This window comes from Phyllobates terribilis, unplaced genomic scaffold (genome assembly GCF_046119375.1).
Source record: "Phyllobates terribilis strain yellow unplaced genomic scaffold, ASM4611937v1 Scaffold_2__4_contigs__length_985480577, whole genome shotgun sequence".
NCBI classification, from domain to species: domain Eukaryota; kingdom Metazoa; phylum Chordata; class Amphibia; order Anura; family Dendrobatidae; genus Phyllobates; species Phyllobates terribilis.
The window spans coordinates 704,117,673-704,145,345 of NW_027362762.1; positions in this window are offsets into that span (position 1 = coordinate 704,117,673).

Genomic DNA, 27,673 nt, shown 5'->3' on the forward strand with positions numbered 1-27,673 from the left:
ATGAAAAACACAAGCTTTATTTAACACAATATATCCAATAGACAGAGAACTGTTATTGGAACGACTAGAGGTAATATTGTCCAACCAATTTAAAACAACTAGAATAATAATACATGAGATAATAATAATTCTGCACAAGAAAAAAGTACATATCATAACCATAGATCACTAAAAAAGTCCTTATGAACAATAATGCCCTAATAGATTATGCAAGTAAGTAGATTAAGTATGTGTTTGTTTACTTATTGGATACATTGTATATTGGCATCATTTGTATTCTTTTAACGGAAATGTTCATTATTGGATAGTTGTTATTTGTTACTTTTTGTGTCTTTTTCTTACTTGTTTATCCCCTTCACCCCAAAGCCTGTTTTCACCTTCCTGACCAGGCCATGTTTTCCGATTCTTACCAGTGTCACTTTATTATGTAACTTTGAAACAATTCGACATATCCCAGTGATTCTGAGATTGTTTTTTTTCATGACACATTGTACTTTATGCTAGTAGTAAATTTGGGTCAATATTTTTTGCGTTTATTTGTGAAAATATCGGAAATCTGGCAACAATTTCGAAAATGTAGCAATTTTCAAACTTTTAAGATTTATGTCCTTAAACCAGAGCGTTATATCACACAAAATAGTTAATAAATAACATTTACCACATGTCTACTTTACATCAGCTTCATTTTTCAATCATAATTTTTTTGTTAGGAAGTAAGAAGGGTTAAAAATTTATCAGCAATTTTTCATTTTTCCAATAAAAACTTACAAAACCATTTTTTATTGACCACATCACGTTTTAAGTGACTTCGAGGGGAAATGTGACAGAAAATACCAAAAAATGACACCATTTTAAAAACTGCACCCCTCAAAGTGCTCAAAACCACATTAAAAAAGTTTATTAACCCTTTATGTGCTTTGATTCTTGTGAAGCAATGTGGAAGGAAAAAATAAAAATTTAAATTCTTACCACAAAAATGTTGTTTTAGCACCAATATTTTCATTTTCCCAAGGGTAACAGGGGAAAATGGAACCCAAAATGTGTTGTGTACTTTCTCCTGAGTATGCTAATACCCCATTCATGCTAGAAAACTACTATTATGGCATACGGCAGAGCTTGAAAGGGAAGGAGCACAATTTGATTTTGGAGTGCAAAATTGGTTGCAATAGATAGCGGACGCCATGGCCATGTTGCATTTGTAGAGCACCTGAGGTGCCAAAACAGTGGAAACCCCCCACAAGAGACCCCAATTTGTAAACCACACCCTCAAGTTATTTATCTAGAGGTAAGGTGAGCATTGTGAACTACTTCAAGTGCTTCACAGAAGTGCTTCACAGAATTTTATAATTTTGAGCCATGAAAATAAAAAAATTACATTTTTCCCACAAACATGTTCCTTTTAGTCTAAAATTTTTCATTTTTACAAGGTTTACATGAGAAAATAAACCATACAATTAGTTGTGCAATTTTTCCTGAGTACACTGATGCCCTATATGTGGTGGAAAACTGCTGTTTGGACGCAAAGCAGGGCTCGGAAGGGAATGAGCACCATTTGAACTTTGGAGCTCAAAATTGGCTGGAATATACATAGCAGACGCCATGTATGTCGCATTTGTAGGACCCCTGATGTGCCCAAACAGTGGAAACCCCCAACAAGTGTCCCCATTTTGGAAACTATACCTCTCGAGGGATTTATCTAGATGTGTAGTAAGCATTTTTAACCCTCAGTCAATTCACAGAACTGTATAATATTTGGGGCTGAGTAAATGAAAATTAATATTTTTTCCTCTAACATTTTGCTTTGGCCCCAAGGTTTTCATTTTCAAAAGGGATAACAGGAGAAAATGAACAGTACAATTTGTTACGCAAATTCTCCAATACCCCTATGTGGTCAAAAAATACTTTTGAAGCACAGTACTGAGCTCAGAAGGGAAGGAGCACCATATTACAGTGCAAATTTTGCTGTTATGGTTTGTGGGTGCCATGTCGCATTGGTAAAGCTCCTGAGGTGTCAGAACAGCGGAACCTTCCCATAAGTGACCCAATTTCACAAACTAAACCTCTCAATGAATTTATCTAAGGGTGCAGTGATCATATTGACACCACAGGTGAGTCAAAGAACGTTTTACCCTTGGGCATTGAAGAAAAACTAGTTACATTTTCACCAGATTTTTCATTTTCACAGGGTGAAATGGGTTAAAATGGCACCAAAATTTGTTACAAATGGGGTATTGCCACATTAAGCAGAAATTGTGTGTCTACACAGTACTGCTTAGCCACTTGGTGTGACTCTGGAGGGAAGGAGCGCTATTTGACTCTTGGAGCACAGATTTTCCTAGAATAGTTTGCGGATTCCATATAGAGAGCCCCTAAGTTCCAGAAGAGCAGCATTCCATTTTGAAAATTGCACCCCTCTGGGAATTTATCTACAGGTATGGTGACAATTTTGACTCCATGGGTGTTTGCAGAAACAAGCAGCAGTGGATGTTGCTGAGTGAAAATTGCAAATCTGCCATTGTGGTGCCACCAAGAACATTTTAGTGCCTGTACATTGTGTTACCCATACATTGTACCCAGCTCTTGCTTCTGGAGACATGCACGCATAAATTAAGAGGGCTCTCTTCAATACAATAATCGCAAACATATGGACGCTAAATGTGGTTTAAGCATACTGTGGGGGGGCAGAATGGAGCGGACATTTGGATTTGGGAGCGCAGAATTTGCTTTTGGGGGGCGAGGAGCCACTTAGCTTTCCCAGAACCTTTGTGTTACATAACGTGGAATCCCTTTATATTTCCATTAACATATGACGGACCTGAGTGGGGACTTGTTTTTTTGTGTGGATTGAGTTGAAGCTTTTATTAGAAATTTTTTACATTAAATTTTTGAGTACATCTATCCTGCGATCTATGCTGAGCACTTACATCGGGTTATCAATCTAAATCTCCGAATGACGTGATTGAGATGAAACCCTCAGGGGATCCATTGACTATAATGTGGCAGCAGAGTTTCTCTGGACTATGTCTGGCCTCTGTTCAGCGGTGTCTTGCTTTTCAGAGGTGCACAAAATTGTGACTGACTGCATTTCATGCATGCTTAAAAAGACAAACACCGCTGGATCATAGGCCAGACGGTGTATACAGCGTCTCCATCTGCCTCATTATAGGTAATCTTTTGCTGGGGGTTCCGTCTGAGTCATGTATTTCAGAGATTTACACAGGATCCAAGGGGTAACGTTTCTCCTTGCAGAGAAGGATATGTCAAGCCCGACAAGCTGAAACCTCCTCATAATTAATTTCCTGGGAAATTAAATATGCAAATTGTCTCTTCAGACAGGAAGAGGACTATAACTCTAGTGACACCGATTGGAAGTAGCAATCCTAAAAGTTAATGTTGACCCTTTAACGAGTCTTGTCACCTGACTTAGAATAAAGGTCAATCCAGAACCTCAATTTGCAGGCACTGTGCTTCGGGTACTGCCCCTCATCAGTGCAAAATGTGAGATCTAGTTTGCCTGGTTTGAGAGGCGGCTGACTGGGATCCAAGAGGTAATATTTCTCCTTGCGGAGAGTGACATGTCAAGCCTGACATACCAAGGTTGGCTTTTATTATAAGTCATGTGGCAAGGCTTGTTAAAGGGTCTACATTGATTTTTAGGATTGCTACTTCCAATAGGTGACACTAGAGTTCTAGTCCTCTTCCTTTCTGAAGAGATTTACACGGAAACCGCGGTGTAAGCGCTCAGCGTACAGCGCAGGAGAAATGTGAGCTGAGCCTTATTGCTATCTTTGAGAGGCAGAATAAACAAATCAACAGCAGGTCAAGAATTGGTTTTATTTATTTTTTATACAATTTTTCATGCGGTATAAGTGATAAGATGACTTTATTCTTCGGGTTTGTGTGATTACAGCTATACCACATTTATATAATTTTTTTATGTTTTGCAACTTTAAAATTGTTTTTGCATTGTTATATTCTGAGAGCTATAGTTTTTTTATTTTTCCGCTGATGGAGCTGTATTGTGGCTTGTTTATTGGGGAAGAAGATGATGTTGTGAGCAATACCATTTTTATTTACATTCGACCTTTTGATCGTGTTTTATTCCACTTTTTGTTTGGCGATCAGATGAAAATGCATAGTTTTTGCCACATTTTTTTTTACGGAACTTTCTGAAGGGGTTAACTGTTGTGACAGCTTTATAGGTCTGGTCATTCCAGACGCAGTGATATGTATATGTACATTATTTGTTTATTTTTTGTTTTTTACAAAAATATACGTAATTAGGGGTATCTTTTTTATTTTTTATTATTCTTTATTCTTTTTCTTACTTTTTTTTTACCATGTTGCAGGATGTGATATCAACTTTTCATTGTCTAATCTCTGATCTATTACCCTGCAATGCTTTTGCCCTCAGCAGAAACTTACAAGCCACCGTATCTGGGTAACCCCGCAGCCATCTTTCGGCACACTGTCACCATGGAGACCATCAGCACTTCGCGGTCACAATCGCGTTGTGCCGATCGGAGCAGAGAGGGAGCTCCCTCCCTTTGTAAGCCGATCGATACCACTGTAGCTATTGACAGTGGCATTAAAGAGGTTAAATGCCCGCATTCTAGGCTAGCACCAATCATGGGCATTACCGCAGGGTGTCAGCTATGATGTATAGCTGATACCCGGTGATAATCGCTTTGGTTCTGGAAGAGAGCTGGCACAATCATCACACCGTACTCCTATGGTGTTTTGCGGGAATTCACTTCCCTCAGAGCTGTTCATGTACAGTGCATGTCATGAAGGGGTTAAATAGTAACTTTATGAAAGTTTCATATGAAGAATAACATCACAACTAAGCAACTGGGAAAAATAGATCCAAGTGTTAACTACAGTAGCTCTTTCCCATTATACAATCTCTCTTGATTACGTCTATTGTAATTTGTAAGAAACTTCAAATACTATTGAGTTTCCAACCCTGTTCTGCTGAATTGGGCCATGGAGAACCTTAGATTGGTCCACTAATATGCAAGTTTTCTGAATGTGCTGAATGAGCGCAAGAGGTTTTTCTAAAATATATATTGGTATTTTAGTTTATACAATGCCAGCATAAATGAGTACGTAAATGAAACAACCGATTTTAATCAATTTCTCACTGATCACGAGAACAATATCCAAAATTTTGACAAGACTGAGTTTCATAAAACATGATTAAAAAATAAATATACCCCACATGAAAGACAACTACAGCTTGTATTTTGTATGACCGCCATGATTTTTAAGGACAACACCAAGTGTTCTAGCCATGGAATGAACAAGTTGGCAACATATTGCAACACTTATCTTTTTCAATCTTAAAGAATGATCTCTTTGAGAGCATGGTTTTTGGATGGAGAATGATGCTCAATTTGTCACTTCAGAATTCCCCATAGATTTTCGATTGAGTTCAGATCAGGAGAATTATTGTACTTGGCCATTGAATCTCTTTCACCCTGTTCTTCAGAAATGTAACAGTGACATTAGATGTGTGTTTTGGATCAATGTCATGTTGGAAAAATGTGCATCTACAAAGGGAACGGAGTGATGGTAGCGTCTTCTCTTTCCATAGAGAGAGCAGTATATCTGTGAATTTATTATACCGCCAATGAAATGTAGCTTCTCACCACCAGCAGTACTCATGCAGCCCCACATAAGGACAATGCTGCCACCATGTTTCATTAATCAAATATTCAAAATGCACATTATAAATAAATGTGGTTAGGAACTAAAAAGATAACAGTTCCCCCACAGAGTGTACAAAAAGGTAGAGGGGGTGGAGTACTCCTAAAACATGTCAGCGAAGTGTGGGGTATGCCCATCTTTATACACCATGGGTAAGTTGTACACTATACTGGTTACATGCAGCTTCTATTGACACTTGCACATTCATGGTTGGTGTCTTTGATGGTTCCTATGTCTACTCTTCTCTGACTTTTCCATTATGATTTTGCACATTCTTTTGACTTTGCACAGACAAATTATTATCCAACAGTCATTTATTTTTCTGTGTATGTGTTGGCACTGATCTGATACAGTATTATTTTTTGATATAGCTTCCCATGGTTAATACTGTGTATGGAGGGACCCCCCTTTTCTTTTTGTTCCTCCTCTACCCAAGACCTCTTGTTTACTGTCATATATATTTTAATGATGTTTTCAAATAAACTTTGGCTTTAATCCTACTCTATTGTTTTTGGCTACTCCATTTCTGTTGTTGCCACCAAGTTTCATTGTAGGCACCATGCATTTATAAATAAAAAATGCACGTCTACCAAAGGAATAGAGTGATGGCAGCTACTTATCTTTCAATATATAGCAGTACATCTCAAATTCATACCATCAATGAAATGTAGCTCCCTGACACCAGCAGCACTCATGCAGCCTCATATAAGGACACTACCACCACCATATTTACCTGTAGGCACCATGCATTTTTCTAAGTGCATGGTGCCTACAATAAAACATGGTGGTGGCAGAGTCCTTATGTGGGGCTGCATGAGTACTGCTGGTGGCAAGAAGCTAAATTTCATTGGTGGGCCAAAATAAATGTTATTGGAACTGATGGCTTTAAAACTGTATGGCATCTCAAAAGAGAGGAGTGCAAAGAAAAATGCATGGTGCCTACAGTGAAACATGTTAGTGGCAGTGTCCTTATGCGAGGCTGTATGAGTGCTGCTGGTGCCAGGGAGCTACATTTCATTGATGGTGTATCATCAATTCACAAATGTACTGCTCTATATTAAACGAGAGATAATACTATCGCTCCACGCCCTTGGTAGACGGGCACTTTTCCAACATGACAAGAATTCAAAACATACACCTTTTGCATTTCTGAAGAACAGGGTGAAAATGATTCAATGGCCAATTATGTCTCCTGATCTGAACTGAAATGCACACATATGGGACATTCTGAAGAGACAAGTTTAGCATCACTCTCCATCCAGCATCCAGGCTCTAAATGCAGTCATTCTCAAAGAACGGAAAAAGATGTTGCAGTATGTCACCAACTTGTTCATTCCATGCCTAGAAGACTTGGTGCGATCTTTAAAAATCATGGAGGTCATACAAAATTGTATACGTAGTAGTTTTTGATGGGTATATTCAATTTTCCATCAACTAATTTGAGAAAAGTTGAAGATTTTGTATGGAAAGTTATATTAATATCCTTACTTTCATGATATAGGTTAAAAAATGTTCTATGAGATTAGCCTTGTCAAAATTTTGGAAATTGCTCTTGTATTCAGTGAGATATTAACTAAAAACTTACTTTTCAAAGGGGGTATATTCATTTATGCTGAGCACTGTATATACATTGAAAAAGTATTCATACCCTGTGAACTTTACCACATTTTTTCATGTTACACCCACAAACTTAAACTTATTTTATTGGGATTTTATATAATATACCAACACAAAGTATCAAATATTTGTGAAATGTAAAGGGAATGATACATGTTTTTTTAATTATTTTAAAAATATAAATCTGAAAATGTATTCAACCTCCTGTAGTCTGATAACGCTAAATAAAATCTCGAGTGACCAATTGAATTGCCTCCAGAAGTCACGTAATTAGTAAATTTCGTCCACCTTGTAATTTATTCTCAGTATAACTACAGCTGTTCTGTGAAGGCCTCAGAAGTTGTTTGAGAACATTAATAATCAAACAGCTTCATGAAAATCAAGGAGCACACCAGACAGATCAGGGATAAATTCGTGGGGAAGAGCAAAGCAGAGTTAGGTTTAAAAAAAAAAATGGTCCAAGCTCTGAACATCACACGGAGCATTGTTTAATCTGTTATCCAAAAATGGAAGGAGTATGGCAAAACTGAAAACCTACCGAGACATGGCCTTCCACCTAAACTGATTTACCAAGCAATGAGAGTACTAATTAGATAAGCAGCTAAAAGCCCATGGTCACCTCTGCATTACTAACCTGGGCTTGATGTCAGCTGGCATTATAAGCTGACATCAACCCCAACCCTATTACCCCACTGCCACCGCTACAGGGCAGTGGGAAGAGCGAAGCTAAGTGCCAGAATTGGCGCATCCTATGGATGCGCCATTTCTAGGGCGGCTGAAGACTGGTGTTTCTAGCCTGGGAGGGGGCCAATATTCATGGCACCCTTCCTGGGCTATTAATATCAGCCCCCAGCAGTCTGCCTAGCCTTTGCTAGCTATTAAAATAGGGGGATCCCCATGTCATTTTTTTTTGGGTCCCCCATTTTAATAACTAGTAAAGGCTAGGTATTCAGCTGGGGGCTGATATTAGCAGCCTGGGAAGCTCCGTGGGTATTACCCCCTTCCCAGGCTTCAAATATCTGCCCCAGCGGTCTGCTTAACCTCCGCTAGAGACTAAAATTATGGGGAACCCCACGCCAATTTTTTTTTTAATAAATCCTTTATTTTAACACTAAATGACAAGTACAGTAACCAACACTGTCACTGTACTTATTATATATGTATTGACATGTTTCTATCTATCTAATCTATGTGTGATGCTCTATTCTTTCTGTTCTAAATTGTCGGGTACCGGTGTATGCTGACGCACCCCCTGGGCCGTGTGTGTGTGGGGGAATACCCGGAGCCGGGCCTCTGTGCAATGCTAGAGGTTGTAGTCTCCGTGGCGGCGACCTGGTCCCGTGGCTCAGGGCAGTCAAACCAGTGGCGGATCTGTTTCTTTGCTTTTGTGATGCTTAAATGTCCGACTACACCACCTGTGGATTGCGGTCACTGAGAACCGCCGCTCCGGGGCAGACCGCTGAGGCTGATGTTGTGTGCGCAGCAGGGGGTAGTATAACTCCCCATGGGAGGAGTATAGCCTCAGGGCAGTGAGTGCAGATGATGGGGGTGATGGTGCGTGGGAGCAACAGTAATGACTCAGAGTCCAATGATGCAGTCCAGGGTCTTTACTCACAGTTTTACACTCCAAGCACTTCTGCAGGTAATGGCTGCCCATGTCGTACTGTGCTCACCAGGTGAGGGGCTCGGCCAACTCCCAGGTACCTTTGGAATGCTTTTCAGGACCCCCTTCGTGTGTCCTTTCTCTGGCCTGTCGTACCCCACAATTGACCACGTTTCTGTCCAGCTGCCTCGGGCCTTGATGGGCAAACGTATGTTCCGTTTCCCTGGGTCCTATATGGTGCCTTCCTAACGGGTGTAGTGAGGGACCGTGCACATACAATGCCACGGCCTCCAGTTACTAGCTGAGGGTAGTTGCTCTTCTCCACTTGATGAGGGATCCGGTTCCCTTTCTTGGCCTGACCCCCCTACTCTGGTAGCGGCGGGCGTGCGATGGCGGCTGGCCGGTCCGCATCCCTGGGGTCCCTTCACTCCACTCCTGGGGCCTCCTCCGTTCCTCCGTTCCTCTCCTCTCCTTTCTTCTCCTCCAGGTCCAGGCCTTAAGACTTGGCCTGCCTGCGGAGCAGACCCCGTACAGAGCCTCTGCTCCCAGCCTCCTTCTCTCTCTGCTCTCTCTCTTCTTCTCTTTTTCTACCTTGACTCCAAGATGGTGCCCACCATATATACTCCCCTATTCAGTGCTCCCGGGATCTACTCTCCCCACCCACACACTACCGGGTTCCCCCTTTCTAGGTGTTCCCTCCCCCCACTCCAGCCAGGGACAGGGGCAGTTGTGCTCAATCTTGGGAGCATTGTTGCCCGGTCCCCCGGAAATGTGGTGTAGTGCATGTGGGTGTTACGGTCCTGAGCCACACTCCATCCTTACCTGGAAGTGAGATACCACACCTCTGGATGAGATGCAATACCTCTGTAGCGACCGAACCCTCGGGGCGCTACATATGCCGCTGCTGAATTGCCGGCTTTTCATGTTTCACTGTGATCACTGTTCCCAACGATTTGGGCAATCACTGTAATGCCACAACCACAATGACTGTGACATTACAGTGAGTGGCAGACAATCCCTGCATGATTGGTGCTCTAAATAGCGCCAAACATTCAGAACAGGGACCCGAGCTCCAAAGTACTCAGCGAGCTCCAAGCATCTCGAGCACTGAGATACTCGGGCGAGTACCGAGCAGTGGCGAGCATGATCGCTCATCACTATTCATTATACCATGCCTGATTAAGTGACCAAAGTTGTCCTGAAAGCTCATTTTTTAAGATATTTTTTGATACACATTAAAAGATATTATATAGATAAGTTTATTACTTTATTTCTCTTACTAAGAACTGGGTAACACAATACCAAACCGTTTCTTTTCTTTAAATAATAAAAAAAACACAATGATCTGTGTAACAAGCTTCATGTTCACATTAGATTCTCTACCTCTACTTATTCTTAATTGTTCCACTTAATAAAAGTATACATCGCTGCATTATATTTATCGAGATCAAATTTAAGTTGATCACGAAAAATATAAAAACATCCTATTAAGGCCTGAAGAAAATTACATAATTGTTTTATGATCCAATGTCTAACTCAACATTTTGCATGTTTTACGTAGGAGTGATATATTGGTAAAGCAAAGTACTTTATTAAAATTGAAATTAATATTACTGACAGGGTTTTAGTAATTTTTCATTAAATATATATTATGTTTCATTTGTTTTTGATCAGTAGATAGATGAAAAAAGTTTTCTGACAGATAACCTTCTCAAATTATTTGAGTGTTTGAAAGTCATTTTTAGCATCATCAAGTATATCAATATTTAAGACAATACAATGTGACATCAAATAAGAAGGCTCAAGAAGAATGACAATAGATGGAAAACTTTAATATTTCATACATTTTTTAAACAATTGTTGTCATATCTATATTTCATCTTCATTTAAGGAGAATATTAACATCAAGGGCAGGTAAAATAAGAAGAAAATAATAACAAAAGAACAAAAAAGTACAATGCTAAATATTTTTTTGCAAAAAAAAATCACAGGTCTTTTATTTCATTTGATAGACACTTGGCCATACCAAAACCATTCTGTTCTTTTTTCCTCCTATTTGTTTGTGGATTCAGAGTTATATTTAATGTATCTATTATGTTAGAACTTCTACTTTTGATTAAAATTAAATTTGTAGATGGTCTCACAGTATCCACAAGCACCCTATTGTCTCTTGTACAATGAAAAATTAAAGGAGTTGTCTGGGAAAATGAAAATTTCTCTTATGGCTCTAGATAATAACAATCTAAGTGAAACTCATCTACTGGCACGCACCTTGGTCCATCGCAGGGGGCTCTGTGGTCTGCATTTACACAGGAAGAGTAGACGTCACATTTCAACCAGTAGCAGGGCCGCTCTGGCATATGGTTGGCTGCAGCAGTCAGGTAATTTCAGCAGTGCTTCATGAAGGGACTATTTACTTGCAGTCTAATATATCACACCCCTTAACGGCTATTGTAAGTTCCTAATGAAATCCTGGAATTGTCATAGATTTCTTTTAGCATCTTATGTTCTGATCTGGGACTCACTTTTTTGGGATGGCCAGGTCTGAACAAGTTTATATCTCCTGGGCAGTGGAAAGATTGATACTCATTGTCTAGCAATCTTTTCAAATCCCCTTTTCAGACTTAAAGGCAGCTAAAACCTTATTTCTGAGAGCCTCAGGGATTATTTTTGAACCTAGGTATGTCATTCCAACAACAGAGAGCAAAGCAAACAAAATTATCAAGGTTTAAACAAGACAGACCCCTTCAAAAATATCCTGGCTAAGTTTCCACTCTGAGGAATCTGCATACATCCCAACCGTGCTCACAAGTTTTGGCCTATTGTTGCACAATTTTTTTCTGGTAAAACTGTTGAAGTACCTTCAAAATTGTGCAGCTATTGGTCCTTTTGTCTACATGCGTATTTACCAACATCACTGTAAATAAAATAGACATCTTTAAGTACTATCTCCACATATAGGGAGTCCCAAAACTTGATCAGAAACTCTCACTTTGGGCAGGATTTATGCCTTGCCCCTTTTTGGCTCAGGACATACCTATATTTTCTGGGATTGTTTTCAAAAATAGGGGACAGTCAAAATAAATCCAGGACTGTTCTCAAATAGGCACATGTGGCTACAATAGCATGGAGACAATGCCTATGTTTTAATCATTTGCAACTCATCTGTGACTTGTAATTCTAATTTTAGATCTTTACAGTAGTGACAGACAGTGGGTATGGAAAGTATTCAGACCTCTTTAAATTTTTCACCCTTTGTTTCATTGCAGCCATTTGGTAAATTCTAAAATGTTAATTTTTTCCTCATTAAAGTACACTCTGCATCCCATCTTGACTGAAAAAAACAGAAATGTATAAATTTTTGCAAATTTAATAAAAAAAGATAAACTGAAATATCACATGGTCATAAGTATTCAGACCCTTTGCTCAGACACTCATATTTAAGTCACATGCTGTCCATTTCCTTGTGATCCTCCTTGTTCTGCCTTCCTCCACGTTTGATGCTGTGGGGGACTTAGCATACAGCTTAACCCTCATTCATACCCAATTAAATAGACTGTAGCGTTCTGTAATCTTGATTTAATGGTGATGGTATGAACTTGATAGTGTGGTAAAAACTACAACACAATACAGAATGATGACAGTCAGTACTGGGTACATTAAAGAAACTAGCACTAACATAGTGATAATACAGGTTACAGTAAACATGAGTAACTGAGGTAGATCACTGCCACAGGCTTTATTCTATACAGAATGCATCAACCTGAGTACAGTGCAATTGACTGTCTTTCACGAGTACAACATCACCGGGTTTGATGTTAGGATGGTCTTTCTGCCACTTCGTCCTGGTTTGTAGAGTAGAGAGATACTGTTTTCTCCATCTGTCCCAAAAGGCATTAGACATGCTTTGTACTTGCCTCCATTGTCTTCTTTAGAGGTCTTTGTCATTGAACTCTCCAAGTGGAGCAGTTGAGACACAGGTTTTCTGTGTAAGCAATACTGCAGGAGTAAGGACTATCAGGTCTCTGGAATCGCAGGAAAGTGCTGTCAGAGCACTGTCTCTAAGAACAGGTTGTCCCTTTGCTAGGTGTCGGTCTGTGACTGGATTTGAAATGGGTCCAGGACCTTCTGTAGTCTCCCATTTCAGTCAAGCCAGGGCTGATGCTGCTCAGCATCGTCATCAGCCCCAACGCCTAGCTGGTCCACAAGACGTACAGATTGTCTCCTGTGTATTGGTACCTAGCAATGTTAAGCATGGGTTGCAGAGGGAGACAGGGCGTTTAGAGTCTAAGTCCAGGATTCGCCGCACTGAGCATGCCGGTGACCTGGTGGATCATGATTGGTGGTTTGGCACCCATCTGACTCGGTGACCTGGCACCGCCTGATTGGTCCACGGGTGGCGTCACCAATGGCGCGTCGGTGGGCAGGGCTTAGTCTTTAAAAGGCCCGCCCACAAACATGGCGGCGCGTTCTGATCATTGAGCAGTGATGCGATTGTGTGGACGACTGTGCTCCACGAGTAGTTTCTGTCAGGCAGGCTAGTTCCATAGAGACAGGTAGTTTCGTCTAGCAGTCTGGCTTTGCCAAAGGGGTTGCCTAACACCCTGAGCAGCCTGCAGACGTCCTATCCACGGCTTTCGCCTGTCAGCCACGTGGAGTAGTACCCTTCAGTCCGGTAGCACGCCGGCTGGAGGCACGTGTACCCGTAGGCGTAGTCACACACGCATCCTGGCGCCGCCACTGTAGTCCCTGTGCTGTAACAGGACTACAGATAGTTTTTCTCCGCCTATCTCTCGTGCTGTTAACGGAGATAGTGCGATTTGCTATAACCGTTCCAGTGTGCAGTGTTTACATTTAAGTTGGTTGCTTTCCTTTCCACCCGGAAAGTGTTCGGCAGCAGTCCACCAGGCTGCATCGGCGACCCCGGGGTCGGTTGCGTTCCATTATATTAAAGTTGTCTGCAACCGCCCTCCTAACACCCTTGTTGAGGTTGTCTATTTCTTTGTCATAGACTTCCCTTTGTACTGCACGAAGTATCGTAATCTTGGCCTTTTCTAGGTTGGGGGCGGTGAACGCATGTTTGCAGTGATGCCAACCTTTACAAGGTCTCTGACTCATAGGTATTGCAGACTTGTAGGACTGAGTCACGTGAAGTAAGCAAGCGATGGCTCAAACGAGTGACTTCCAGGTTGAGAACCTGCTGAACTGATGAGATTCGAGGCGATGACCTGAAATCACTGCATGTAGGGCAGACACTTGAGGACGAAGCTCTTCGTCGTCATCCAGATCCACTAGTTCGAATGTATCAGGCTTGCTGCTATAGGGCATCAAATAGTACAAGAAGGAAGGGCCTGTGAACCACGTAGTGTCCTTAAGATGACTGGGTGCGACGGATCTAGTCGCATAGTCTGCAGGATTGTGGTGAGTAGACACGTAGTGCCACTGATTAGAGCAAGTGGACCTTCTTATCCTCAGTACCCGATTGCTAACGTAGACGTAGAAGCATCGCGTCTCGTTGCAGATGTATCCCAGTACCACCTTACTATTGTTAGAACTCTCCTGTTAGTTTTTTTTTAGTTTGCTGGTCACATGACCATTTTTGCCTATTTAATCCGGCTCCGCCCTCCTGGTCTTGCTGGACTTCATTGTATTTACTACTCTTGAGCTAGCTTGGTGATCTGTTGCCAATCTCTGTTAGTTTTGCTAGGTCTTCTGACCTCTATGCTTTTTGTTGTGTGTTTGTCTTTGACTGCTACTATTTCTGCTAGGAGGTGTCCAACCAACTTATCCCAGTCCCTAGTTCTTGTAGGGATCCCTCCCTCACATCTATAGGTCTTCGTACAGACTAGCCGAGGACTTTAGTGGGTCTGATCGCAGGATCAGGTTCCCCGTTACATCGTAGGGATCTAGTTTAGTTCTATTGTAGGGACAGTTCTCATGTCTTTCCTTAGTCCCTGTAGCAGATCATAACAACTATCTGTGTAGAATTCGGCATTTTTGATCTGCAGATTCAACCCATCCGAGATAAGTTCGGCCAACTCAACTGCTAGGACGGCAGCACAGAGTTCCAGTCTGGGCATCGTGGGTTCACGGAGTGGCGCCAGCTTTGTCCGACTCACGACGAACCCGATATGGCTTTGTTCGTTCACATCTGTGGTATTGAGTTACACTACTGTTGCGATTGCTTTGACTGATGCATCACAGAAGATACAGAGTCTTGACTTCTGTGGATGGCACGAGAGCATAGGCCCGTTTCACACGAAGGTCGGTCAAGGCTTCGAGACTTTCTTCATTCTGTTCAGAAGTCTGCCTTTTCTGCTGGGAGTGGATCGTCCCAATAAAACTTCCCTTGTGTGAAGTCTCTCAGCATCATTTTGCCTTGAATGGTTACTGGAGGTACGAACCCCAAGGGGTCGTACAGGCTATTCACGAAGGAAGGAACTCCTCTGCGCGTGAAGGGTTTCTCGTCTTTGTTGATCTGAAAGGTGAAGGCATCCGTCTTCAAATCCCAAAGCAATCCTAGGCTCCGCTGCATGGGAAGGGAGTCGATGCTTAGGTCTAAGTCCTTCAGATCACTGGAATAGTCTTGAGAAGGAAAGGCTTTCATCAATTCTCTGCTGTTGGAGGCGATCTTATGTAGCCTCAGGTTAGACAGAGCGAGCATTTCTTGAGCCCTCTTCAGGAGGCTCATTGCAACCTCATTTGTTGGTGTGGACTTCAGACAATCGTCGACGTAGAAGTCCTTTTCTATGAAAGATCTGACATCTGATCCGTACCTTTTTTCGCCCACTTTGGCAGAATTTCGGAGGCCGTAGATAGCGACTGCTGGGGAGGGACTGTTCCCGAAGATGTGGACCCTCATCCGGTACTCTGTGATGTCCTTATCAGGGTCGTTATCGTGGTACGAGAAGAACCTCAAGTAGTTTGTGTTCCTCCTTGACAAGGAAACAGTGGAACATCTGTTGTATGTCAGCCATAAATGCCACCGTATCTCTGCGGAAACAGAGTAACACCTCTAGGAGCCTGTTGTTGAGGTCCGGGCCTGACAATAGGACATCGTTCAACGAGACGTGTTCACATTTGGCGCTTGAGTCGAATACCACTCTTATCTGACCTGGCTTCTTAGGATGGTACACTCCGAAGATGGGTAAGTACCAACACTCCTCTGAATGCCGAAGTGCAGGTGCAATCTCCGCGTGGCTGTTCTGGAATATCTTCCCCATGAAGGTAAAGAAATGTTCCTTCGTCTCAAGCGACTTCCGAAGCTTGTGTCAGAGGGAGATGAATCGACTATAGACCAGTTCCCTGTTGTTGGGTAGACGTCTTCTCTGGGGTCGGAATGGTAGAGGTGCGACCCAACTGTTTGACTTGTCTTTGACTATCTCTCGATCCATGACGTCCAAGAAAATCCTGTCTTCTATGGACATTGCTGTCTTGTTGTCTTCCTTCGTCCTGTGGAAAACTGCACATCCTATGTGGTCTTGTTCACCTTCACAGGCGTGGTCTTCGTTGGAAGGAGATGAGAAAGGGCAAGGCAGGTGAGTGCTGCTCGGTAACTCCTTTACCAGCAGACTATTTGGACATGGTTTGAAGAGAGATGGAAGTCCATTTTCTAGCGCGCTGGTGAGCATACTGTTGATTGAGGTCATCTCCTATTATGACCCAACCAAGGTCGAGCCTCTGTGCGTACGGAGCATTCTGGAAGCCATTGATAGACTCTCTAGACTTGTGGACTCTTAGTATATCTCTCCCCAGGAGTAAAGCTATTGGAGCTTCTGGGTCCAACTCAGGTATCAGGTGAGCTATACGCTTCAGATGGGGGTGATGTATCGCCACCTCCGGTGAAGGGATCTCAGACCTGTTATCGGGAATTTGGTTGCACTCCAGGATGGTCGGTAGCGATAGGCAGGTCTGGCCACCTATGGACTCCACTTAGTATCCGGTAGCTTTCCTCCCCGCCGTCTTAACGGTACCTGAACACGTCTTCAGGGAGTAGGGAGAACCTGGGCCTACAACGCTGAAGTAGTCAAAGAAGATGAACTTGGCTAAAGACCTGTTACTTTGGTCATCAAGGATCGCGTATATCTTGATCTGTTTGTCCCTGCGGCCTGCTGGGTAGATTCGGGCAAGGCAGATTTTTGAACAGGATCTTCCTCCCACGAGCCCTCCGCAGATCTCTGTACATTTAGAGGTGACCTCGGGGGTGCCTTCGTCAGTGTTCTTCTGTCTCCCATCATGCTCCTCTGGCTGCGACAACACTCGAGGGGGTGGTCCAGGGTGCAAGGCTGTATTGTGGTGCGTGCTGCTGCATTCTGCACATTTCACGCTAGCTGGCAAGGTGAGAGGTTGTGGCACAACATTTGAAGCAGATGTTATTTTCTTTGAGGAACTCTTTGCTATCCTCTAAAGACTTCTCCCTGAAGGCTCTGCATTTTGGGAGAGGATGTGGTTTCCTGTGTAGAGGACACTGCTTACTGACGTTTTGAGGTTTATTCTCTTCTGGAGGGGGCCTATTCGCCTTTTGAGGAGGACCTGTGGAAGTAATGTTAGTTTTGTGGACTGCCACTGGTGTTCTACTAGCTTTGACACTGGGGGCAGTGGGACATGACAAAGTGAAGTCGAAGCTAGGGTCATTTCTGATTTTAGCTTGTTGGGTGACAAAATCTACAAACACTGTAAAAGGGGGGAACGGTACGTTATGAGTTTGTTTATAACGTGAACCATATGTGACCCACTTATCTACTCGGTTGTCAGGAATTTTTTGAACGATCGGATTGACACCCCTGGCGGTGTCTAGGAATGCCAATCCAGGTAAATCTCCCTCCGCCTGAGCCACCTGTAGCTCTGCCAACAAATCGCTTAGTTCCCTGAGCTTTTGGTAACCCTTAGATCCTATTTTGGGAAAATCATCAATTCTCTTATATAAAGCATTTTCTATTGCTTCTATTGACCCATAACACTCATCAAGTCTTTCCCACACCTTGCGTAGACCTGTGCGTGGATGATTTATATTAATGTCAATGATTCTTTTGGCGTGTTCAGCGGACTCGCTTCCAAGCCACTTTACTAGGAGGTGTAACTGTAAGAAAGGTCCAAACCTCTGATGGCATTCTGGAACGAGGCTCGCCATGACCTATAGTTCTCAGCTCGATCAGTGAACTTTACAAGTCCCTGTGTGATCAGCTCCTGGCGAACAAGGAGCTTTACAAAGTCCATGGTGGCTTGGTTATCGCTGATACGAGCTGGTGTGTTATAGTCACGTCTAGTGTGTGGTGCATCACCATACCTGTCAGACGTTTCTGGCTTCGGATAGTCTGTATGATACCTCTCTGGAGAAGAAGGTGACTCTTTGAGGCGGGACAGGGGCTGTACCTTCTGCTCGGTGAAACTGTGGCTGTGGCCGACATCTCCATGCTGGATGTCTTCTCGTTTGTAGTAGCGAAGTTCGGGGTTGGATCGTTGGTAATCGGCGTAGGCTGGTCGATGTAATGCGTGAGGGCTGTCATCTCTTCCGTGATGTCGGTTGATGTACTCTGAGACGCGCTATACTGGGTCCTGCTGATCTAGATCTGGTCCCAGAACGTTGCTGCATTTCTCATAATCAGGATACTCCATTGCTTACAAGTACTCTGCCTTGGCTATTGCGGCCGCTGCCTCTCTGTCGGAGGCAAGTCTTTCCAGAGACACTCGCAGACGCGCACTCACTGTTTCTTGCTCTGCTTGTCTCAACTTTAATTGCATCTCTTGCGCGGTGAAGGAGGATCTCACTTTGGCTGCCTTGGCTTCGGCGCGAACGACTGCAGCATGCTCTGCAATTGATGACTTGCTAGAGCCTGCTCGTGACCTCGTTTTCAGTGAGGATGTAGCGCTTCGAGACATGGTGCCCTTAGCTGTAGACTGCTGAATACTTTGGCGGGAAACTGAGTCTATATGCGGACGGGCTTCCGCGTGGCGGGAATGGCGTGCTTTCTAGGGGGGAGCTGGGCTCTTGTTCTCTGTGGCTGTATGGTGGCTGCTGTAATGCCCGTATGCGGTGCAGCGTGGGCGTTAGCGGTCCCGTACAGTCTGTTCAACCTCCGCCTGCGGCCAGGGTCCGTTTTTACTGTTCTGCCTTCCTCCACGTATGATGCTGTGGGGGATTTAGCATACATCTTAACCCTCATTCATACTCAATTAAATAGACTGTAGCGTTCTGTAATCTTGATTTAATGGTGATGGTATGAACTTGATAGTGTAGTAAAAACTATAACACAATACAGAATGATGACAGTCAGTACTGGGTACACTAAAGAAACTAGCACTAACATAGTGATAATACAGGTTACAGTAAACATGAGTAACTGAGGTAGATCACTGCCACAGGCTTTATTCTATACAGAATGCATCAACCTGAGTACAATGCAAGAGGCATTAACTGAATGGTGTATCTCAGAGCACAATACGCTTCACTTTACAGTATTTCACACAAAACATGTAACTGTATTTGCTCTTACCGGAATCATCTGACAAGGGAAAAGTTGTAGAAAGTGTAGAGCCAGACACACATCTTATCTGCTCCCTGAAAGCTGGGAAAACTGATTACAGGAACTTTTTCTCCCTGAGGAAGGAGGGGGGTGGTCCCTCTGCACACATTATTCTTAAAGGGGACAGACTCTTGTGACTATAAGAGTATTACTAGATGATGTGTAGCTTCTAAACAACATAAACAGACAACAGGTCGTAACTAGAATAACTCTATGAACATTCCCTTAGCTGCTCATGAGTAGACAGAACACTGCTTGAGATGGTTCTACTCCTTCATTGGAGTCCAGCTGTGTTTAATTAAACTGATAGGACTTGATTTGGAAAGGCACACACCTGTCTATATAAGACCTCACAGCTCACAGTGCATGTCAGACCAAATGAGAATCATGAGCTAAAAAGGAACTGCCCAAGGAGCTCAGAGACAGAATTGTGGCAAGGCACAGATTTTACCAAGGTTACAAAAGAATTTCTGCATTACTCAAGGTTCCTAAGAGCACAGTGGCCTCTGTAATCCTTAAATGGAATAAGTTTGAGACCACCAGGAGTCTTTCTAGACCTGGCTGTCCAGCCAAACTGAGCAATTGTGGGAGAAGAGCCTTGATGAGAGAGGTAAAGAAGAACCCCAAGATCACTGTGGCTGCGCTCCAGAGATGCAGTAGGGAGATGGGAGAAAGTTCCACAAAGTCAACTATCACTGCAGCCCTCCACCAGTCGGGCATTTATGGCAGAGTGGCTCGACAGAAGCCTCTCCTCAGTGCAAGACATATGAAAGCCTGCATAGAGTTTGCTCAAAAACACATGAAGGACTCCCAGACTATGAGAAATAAGATTCTCTGGTCTGGTGATAATTCTAAGCGGTAAGTGTGGAGAAAACCAGGCACTGCTCATCACCTGTCCAATACAATCTCAACAGTGAAACATGATGGTGGCAGCATCATGCTATGGGGGTGTTTTTCAGCTGCAGGAACAGGATGACTGGTTGCAGTTTAAGGAAACATGAATGTGCCCAAGTACAGAGATATCCTAGATGAAAACCTCTTCCAGAGTGCTCTGGACCTCAGACTTGGCCGAAGGTTCACCTTCCAACAAGACAATGACCCTAAGCACACAGCTAAAATAACAAAGGAGTGGCTTCAGAACAACTCTGTGACCATTCTTGACTGGCCCAGCCAGAGCCCTGACCTAAGCCCAATTGAGCATCTCTGGAGAGACCTGAAAATGGCAGTCCACCAACGTTCACCATCCAACCTGACGGAACTGGAGAGGATCTGCAAGGAAGAATGGCAGAGGATCCCCAAATCCAGGTGTGAAAAACTTGTTGCATCATTCCCAAGAAGACTCATGGCTGTACTAGCTCAAAAGGGTGTTTCTACTCAATACTGAGCATAGGGTCTGAATACTTATGACCATGTGATATTTTCTTTTTTCTTTTTTAATAACTTTGCAAAAATTTCTACATTTCTGTTTTTTTTTCCAGTCAAGATGGGGTGCAGAGTGTACTTTAATGTGAAAAAAAATTAACTTTTTAGAATTTACCAAATGGCTGCAATGAAACAAAGAGTTAAAAATTTAAAGGGGTCTGAATACTTTCCCACTGGATATCTGTAATATGTGTGATTAATTTTAAAATCAATTTGATAACATATTCAGTGGCATAACCTTTACTGTTGTAGATCTGAAAACTTAGACTCTATTAAGCTGGAGATAATGTAGGATGATCTTTATGAACTGCATGGCATATTCCACAAATCCAGGACTGCATTGAATGTAATTGACTGAGGCAATGTGTTTTTGTTTTGTTTAAGTCAAAATGATTTCAATGTAAATTGAGAAAGGTTTTCTTAATTCAGAATGTTTTGATTTAGCAACCTTGTTGCTAAATAGGAGTCAGTATTTTTCAGTACCTTTCCATAACGCCTATGACTAGTAGGGTTTATCCTTTTGGTGGTGAGGTTTTTTTGCATAAATAACCAAATATTTCACATTGACTGTTCAGTTACAAGAGCAATTGTACTTTATTTTATGAAGGTGGCCCCTTACAATATTTTTTTGGGTGAGCCCACAAAGCTTCACATTCCACAAAATCCCACAATAGATTAAAACTTACGGTAGATCTAGTTTACATATTTATTTAATATTGTGTATCAAACACCTGTTTCTTTTCTGAATGCTACTTTTTCATTAGCATTTCAGTGCCGGCTGGTGATCAAGATCTGGCATCTAAACCGACATATCTGAATTTGGAGTATGTTCTTGCCACATGGTGCTCACTCATAAACAATGTCTCCTTCCTCCACATATCAGCTGTTATATTCTCAGCATGAGATCACTGAAATATAGTGGTGATGACCTGACACAAATATAAAAAATATTAACTGATTTGAGTAGGGTCCACACTTAACAACATTGCAAGAAATTCTTACCATGGATTTTTCCAGTGTTCATACACTCATATTATCCCTCCTTTGAAAGTGCAAACTATTTTTTTTTGCCAAGCCATCTGCTTTCTCTACTGCCAGCCCATCTGTTCACCTTCCTGCCAAGCTGCTTCCATCAGATGCTATTCTGTGCTCTCAACTGGCTGTTTCTGCCCTGTGAAGTGTGTCTATTCATTCATATCCTTAGGAAATGCCAGATGCTCTTCTACTGTTAGGCAAGAGACTAGTATGATTTTGGCTTGCCTAAAAGTACAGTTTATTGGCTACACTGAATTATACCACATATTTCTCAAAACCACATATACTGTCTTAAAATATTTGATGAAATATAAATCGCAAATTCACAAGTAGAACATTTGTTCGAAATGTTCAATTTTTTTGTTGTGTGTGTACTGTATGTTTAGCACCTTACTTGCCTGGATAAAGATTGTTGAGTTTGGAGATGTGTCCAACATGATAGATGTTTGTCCATTACTCTGTAAGTACATTGTCTCATGAACTTAGATCAAGAAGGTTGAGATTGGAGCTATATCCAGCCTGATAAATGTTAATGGATTAATACAAGTACAGCATCTTCTGGGCTTGGAGAGACATGGTTGAGTTAGGAGATTTTTGTAGTCTGGTAGACGCTTTGACACAGGTATTTAAATATAAGGCTATGTGCCCACAATGTGTTTTTCAAGTGTTTCCGCAGCGGCAAAAACGCTGCAGAAACGCTTAAAAAACGCATGGTAGAAGGTCTGTCATGTCCCCCAATGATAATCCGCATTTGCTGTGCACATGCTGCGGAAATTTCCGCTGTGGCTTATCATTGTGGAAAAAAACGCAGCACTACCAATTATTTTGCGGAAGTGCTGCGTTTTCGCCGCCATTGACTTGCATTAGAACGCGCCAATTCCGCAATACTGCCTCTGTACTTGCGTAATTGGCGTGTTCTAATGTACGGATGGTACCCGGGTGTAGAGGAGAGGAGAGTCTCATCCACACCCAGGTACCATTAAAAAAGCTGTAAAAAAAGAATAAAATAAAAAATAAATGTATACTTACCTTCTGGCGGCCCGAGCTGCACTCCTCCTTGCTTCGCGGCACTTTGCGATGGAATGAAGGACCTGCGCTGATGTCAGAGTCATGTGACGGGTCACGCGACACTGACTTCGGCAGGTCCTTCACTCTACCGCTGCCGGCAGCTGGGACCGAGCAAAGCAAGACAGTGCGGCCCATCGGAGGGTAAGTATGATATTTATTTTTTTATTTTTTGACATTCTCTCGGGTCACACTATATAAATCCATGCTGTTTGCATGGATTTATATAGTGTGACCAAGTTGTCAAGCACTTTTCCAAGTGATGCTAAAATCGCTTGGAAAGCGCTTGTCAACCCGCATGTGGAAATGCAAGTGAAGAACGCTTCACATCCGCATGTCCCTGGCAGGAAAACGCATCTACAATCCGCATGCATTTTTTCTGCCAGGGAGATGCAGAAACGCTCAGGAAAAAATCCTGAGCATTTCTGCATCGTGGGCACTTAGGCTGAGTGCCCACGTAGTGTTTTTCAAGCGTTTATGTTGCGGAATTTCCGCAGCATAAACGCTTGTGAAACGCTAGGTAATCCGCCCCCCATGGTCCCCAAGGGGATTCCGCATGTTCTATGCACATGCTGCGGATTTTTCCGCAGGTTTTATGCTGCGTACAAAAATCTGCAGCATGTCATTTAATTTTGCGGAAGCGCAGCGGAACTCCCGCCATTGACTTGCATTGAGACGCAGAGAAACCGCGATTGTACATTTTTACAAGCGGCTTCTATGCGTCTCTATGTGCGGATGGTACCCAGTTCTGGAGGAGAGGAGACTCTTATCCAGACCTGGGTACCATTCTACCTGTAAAAAAAGAATAAAATAACAAATAAAGTTTATATTCACCTGTCCGGCGGCTTCTCTCTGAATGCCGGCATCGCTTGATGACCTGCGGTGATGTCACAGTCATGTGACCGCAGGCCCTTCACCGCTCTGTCTCGCGATATGCCGACATCCAGGAACCAGACAGGAACGAACACTGCAGCCACGCCGGGGCCTCGGGGGTGAGTATAGCTTTATTTGTTTTCATTTTTACGGTTCACACTATATAAATCCATGCTGTTTGCATGCATTTATACAGTGTGACCTAGTTGTCAAGCACTTTCCAAGTGATGCTATCGCCTGGAAAGTGCTTGTCAATCTGCATGCGGAAACGCATGTGAATCCGCATGTGGATCTGCATGTATTCTGCAGGAAAAACACATGCACAATCTGCATGCGTTTTTTCTGCCAGGGAGATGCAGAAATGCTGCAGAAATTTTCTGCTTCATTTCTGCATCGTGGGCACATAGCCTTAGCCTTAATATCATATTTCATGGATTTGGATAAAGAAATTGTAAATTGAAGATTTGACCAGTAATCCCATCAGATTACTTAAAATATCTCAACTTTCCAGATTTATTGAAGACATGACTTTATAACCTTAAATATTCAAGTGGATTATTACTTTTAAAGCATTACTGCTATGTTCAGTAATAGATTACAGTGAGCTAATAAAGAGAAGGTTCTGCCTTAGTGGTTCTCTGATATGAATATTGAGCTTTGTTGGACCCTCTAGATTTAGAATACAGTTGAATATTGAAATAGATGATCAGGTTGTTTCGCAAGTACTCTTTTCTCAGCTATATAGCCAATGTCTCATAAAGGCCAAGTGATACAAAAGGGGGGAGGCAGGCACAACGTTCCACAGCAGTAGAAATTTATACATCCTGCATATTTCAACCTGTTGACCTAGTTCACACATGAGTTATTGAAGGACTAATACCATGTATAGCATGCTCAGCTAATTCTGTACATTCCATAGAGCGACAACATACATGCAAGCCACCTCTTCATGTATGAATTGGTGGGGACTGAGGTCTTTTCTGTTCCCAGCAGTCTCACCCCTACTGTTATATATAGGACACCATGTATTCCATCTCACCAACACTTGACTGTTTTAAATAAAAGTGTAACTCTTAAAGTCTACCCATCCATTCCATGTGCTCAATTAAAGGGAATCCGTCACCCACTGGGAGATATCAGACCTCTACTATGGGCATACAGGTTATAGAAAAGTAAATCTGTACATACCTGCATGGCCCATAGTAGAGGTCTGATTGCAGAGAAATCTGTTTTTATCAACTAGGTTTTGCACAGGCTTGGTGTCCCCCGAATGCCAAGAAATCCCCGCCTACCATTTTAGTAATCCCCGAAATCCTCTCCTATGTGTTTATTTACCATGTCCCCCCCCTCCACTGCACGTCACAGGGCTCTGTGACATGCACTGGTCTCCCTCACTTCCTGGGCATGCGCTCACATAGAGCGCACTTTGTTTCCCTCCCAGCCCCGTCTGTCTGTGCACTGCACCGCACCGCAGCGTTCTATTGCGTAGGCGCTGGGAAGTGACAGTGACTCCCCGGCGCCTGCGCAATAGAACCCTATTGATTTGTTTTGAGGGGCTGGACACTTTACCAAGAGCCTCTGATAGCAAAGGACATTATATGCTTAATTAGAGGCCAGACAGTCCAGGTATTTATTTTATTCTGTTGCTCACTTTGACATGCTTAACATGTCACTCTCCGCAAGGAGAAACGTTATCCCTTGGATACACTATATATACAAATTAGTTTAACATTTTTATTCAGACTGTAATGTGAGCAGTGTTAGATTATTGAGTGTTACTTTATTTAAAAGTGAAATTTCTGAGGCTGTAGGGGTAAAATGAGTTTTTCCTAGCTGTAACTAAACAGAGCTTTATATTCTATCACATTTTGAATACTGGCACTAGAATAGTCTCACTTCTACGCTCCCTAATCTACTGATTCTAAGGAGGACGTTTCTGATGTGAAACTCACATCAATATGACAAAAATGTCACAGCTGACATGATTCAGGGAATGAGCTGAACTGCTGGGACATATCATTGAGGAGCATGCAGTATATATCAAGGCAGCTTGTTAATCTACTTCTTCCATGCCTGGGATGCTAAAGCTCTAGGGCTCTCTTGGTGACTGATTGTATCTTCAGGGCATTGTTACTGGCATCAGCTCTTGTGGTGCAGACGGCTTGATTTTGAAGGGAGGGACCCTGTTGCTGTGAACTTGTATTCAGCAGATGTTACACCGAGAAATAGAAGCTTGCAAAACTATGCTATGTGGGTTATTGACTAAGTATAACTGTTGTTAATAGTTTTAAAATTAATTACCATATTGCAAAAATAAAGTAATGTTAGACATGAAACATTTTTTATACTGAAGCACAGTTAGATACTGTATAAGTTTATTTTTATCTTTAGTATTTAACTGTAAAATATGTAATACTGTTTTTTTTCTCATTTGTAGCAACCTATTTTTATGTAAAAATGTATAAATCTCAAATAAAAAAAAAACAGTCGTCTACTTAAGAGTTTAAAGATCAACACATTTGTTTTCAGAATAAAGTCTTTAAAAGTCATAATTCAGATGAAAATAACCCCTTAATCTCCTCCCTCCTCAGCTAGTTTTGTCTTTTGTGGCATCTGACATGTGTCACTTTATGTTGTAATAACTTTGGAATGATTCTGCATATTCCAGTGATTCTTGGATTGTTTTCTTGACACATGGTACTTTAACCCCTTTCTGACATTGTGTGTAATAATACGTTCCTGTGCCCTGGGCCTTATTGACCAGGGACGTATTATTACACACCGGTGATCGCACCCGCACACAGGCTATGTGGGCGCAATCACCGATGGGTGTCAGCTGATTCTGACAGCTGAAACCTGGCACTCAGTGCCAGGAGCGGTGCCCGCACTGCTTCCGTCACTTTAACCCCCTAAATGCTGCAATCGGTGCGATTGCAGCATTTAGCGAGCGAGCAGAGGGACAAAAGCCACTCTGCTCTTGGATCATGACGACATCCGGGTCACCAGGCACCAGAAAGTTAGTTGCAGTGCATGATCAAAGTAACTTGTTGCTGCAGGGCTGACAGTTCAAAAGGTATAGCAGTGATCCAGCACTGAAATACCTTATAACTGTGATCAGCCTGCAGAAAGTGAAAGTCCTATAGTGGTAAAAAAGTAAAAAAAAAAGTTGTAAAAATATTTTTTAAAATAAAAAAAAAATTATATATATATATATATATATACATACACACATAATAATCAAAGAAAATTTGGCAGCACTACCAAAAGAAGCCGGGTGCAATAAAACCTGTTAAGGTGATGTCCAAACCTTACACAAATAGAAAATTAGAAAAAACAGGCAGCACTCCAAAACTTAAGGTGAAAAAAACGTGGCTTTACTGATCCATTAGCAGCAACGTTTCGGCAGATAGGAGAAAGGCAGAGAAATCTGCCGAAACGCTGCTGCTGTAATGTATAATGTTTAGATCTGTCTCTTTAAGAAAAGGAAGTCTTGTGACTTGAGACAGGAAGTGAGTTGGGGAGGTTTTTAGTTTGGTTTCGGTTTCTAGTCTGCTGAGAAACATGTTATGCTGTGTGCTGGAGGAAGAAGGAGAAGAATAAAATACAGATAAAATCTACTCTCTTGAATTCCTTGTACCATGAGGACATTACAACTGGCGACGAGGATGGGATTGAATCACCTGCTGCTGTGAGTACGGACCCCTACTTTACCGCTTCACACGTCCGCGTCACTGATAGACTCCATCATGGCTGACTACTTGCACACATTCCAACAGTTTGATATGACTGATGTCATTAATCTCTCTCATAACTGAAGAAAATGGTT